This window comes from Aptenodytes forsteri, unplaced genomic scaffold (assembly GCF_000699145.1).
Source record: "Aptenodytes forsteri isolate BGI_AS27 unplaced genomic scaffold, ASM69914v1 Scaffold195, whole genome shotgun sequence".
Classification (NCBI taxonomy): Eukaryota; Metazoa; Chordata; class Aves; order Sphenisciformes; family Spheniscidae; genus Aptenodytes; species Aptenodytes forsteri.
The window spans coordinates 3,881,350-3,883,767 of NW_008795317.1; positions in this window are offsets into that span (position 1 = coordinate 3,881,350).

A 2,418-nucleotide genomic window follows, 5' to 3' on the forward strand; every position below is an offset into this window, starting at 1 on the left:
GGGGGTTGGAACTAGATGGTCTTTAAGGTCCCTTCCAACCCAAACCATTCTATGATTCTATGACTATAGTCTTAATTGAGATAGGACATAACTTTTCTCTGGCTTTTAGGATTGACAGAGTTGGAAATGTCATGTTGGTGTGGAAACCAAGTAAAATACAGGTACAAAAGCTTTTATCAAGGGCATTTCAAACTCAGTCACAAGATGATAATGGAGTGTGAACACTAAAATATTGCCTACTCATAGTGTGAAAAAATCAGGAGAAGCTGAAGGGGTTGGGATTAGAATTGGCTATACTTTCTTGCATGGTGTTTTCCTCCTCTCCAGATTGCTTTCTACGACTCAAGATCTGCCCTCCAAATCATGGCACTGCAGTCTTAGGAGTGGGCTGGTGAGGTGAGGGTTGTGGTGCACCTTTGGCTCCTGGAGATATCAGCATCCTGGAGAAGCAACCACTCCCGGCCATGCAGCAGGTCAGTCAGGAGCTTTGTCACCAAAGAAGGGATGACTCCAAGTTCTCTGCTAGGACAGCTCTCTCCCTCTTCTTCTTTCTTTTGGATTTGATTTTGTGCATAAAACCACTAAACCATCAAGCTTAAGCTGATGGAAGTTCCCTTGTTGTACATTCTAATGAAGCCAATAAAAATTGCAAATAATAACAAGCCATTTTTTAAAAAGGTACAAAATGAATCATGATCATTTTCCCTTTCCTCTCCCAGAATATCAGCTGTTAATCTTGTTCTTCCTATGGGCTAATGATAGAAGATCCTTCAAACAACAGGTGAAAGCTAGAGTTGAACCAGAATACTGAAGAAAATTTACTCTGAGATAATCAGAAAGATTTACTAAGCAAACTTGAGTCAGCTGTATTTTTTTTTTCTTTTAATCTAAAGCCTGAGCTTTCTGAAAACTGATAACTTGGAATTTGTACCTCACTGCAAGAAAAACAACGTAAACACACCAAATACTTGTCATTTTCCTTTAATGAAATGATGCAGTGAAAGATCCATTTTACAGGCTTAATAAAGGTTTTGTCAGCACATCAGTGAAAATTATTTATTATATTGTGGTTTGTGCATACGTTTTGTGTGCAGTTTAGTATACTCCTATATGCAGCAAACTCTTGGTAGGCTTTAAGGAGTCTGCAAAAACAAATACATAAATGAGTATGAGTATTGATGTTCTTCCTGGTCTGTCTTTCTTTCCTGAATGATTTAGTGCTAAATTTTTGATGTGATTTGGCAGTTTATTGCTTTAATTTATAAGACCTTCTGAGCTGAGTAGGTGTGAGGGCAGGTGTGGGATGAGCACTTGGCATGTCAGTGCTGCTGCTTCCCCCACCCAGGGAGATGCTCTGGTCAGGGTATGATATGGCAGTGTGTCCTCATTCTGGCGAGGAATCAACATTAATGTCATAGATTATGAACTTACTGCAACGATCCTGCAAAAATGGAGACTGATAGTATGATGTAGGTAGCCAAGACAGCCATCAAAATTACCTCTTTTTCATTAAGAATCTTTCCCTTCTGAGGCTAAAATGTTGCTTGGGAAAGGCAGCCCTTTTTCATTGATCAAGAAATGTTGATGAGATGCTTGTAAATGCAAAAAGAAAAAAATGAACATATTTGCCCTTATGAAAACATTTAAAAATTAATATTTGAATAGCTCTGCAACTACAAGTTGAGAACTGACATTTGGCAGGGATTATAGCTTTCATTGGGAAGGACTTTGGAGAGTTTCAGTGGAAATTGGGTTTGATTTGGCCAACTTTCTTAGTCTTTGAAAAGTATAAAATGGATAATGCCCAGTATGTTTTTTCCACTAAGCTCGTATAGATGTATTCATCACGCATTCCAGTGCGGATAACTAAAGGTATTATGAAATAGGAAATGAAAGTCCACAGGAACCCACGGTTCTTGGTTTCTGGTAAATGACCTGTTCCATGAGCCACGCAGGACAGACCTCTGTGGTGAGGCACCTGGGAGATGTGCTGTTGGTGGACGGACCTTCCTGGGCTCTGGAGATGTGTGGGATTGCAGGGAAAGGAAGGTTTTGTCATGGAGCTTCGAGAGGGACAGTGCAATGTTGCTTAGAGGCTCCTCTCCCTGCAGTAAATGTTGGGCACACAGCTGTTAGGAAATGCCAAATTGGATGCTGTGACCTTAACTTGGAGCTTTTAATACACACGCTGCGATCAACTGCTTGACTATACCTGTTTATGAAAAAGCAAGATGCAGTAGCATGTGATCCTTACAGCCACCCTCCTTTTTTCTGCACTGTGCTCGGCTGTGCTGTACCTCATGTACCAATGACTGGTCATGAGCGGTGTTCCCCAGGGCTCAGTTTTGGGGCCAGTCTTGTTCAATATCTTTATCAATGATCTGGATGAGGGGATTGAGTGCTCCCTCAGTAAGTTTG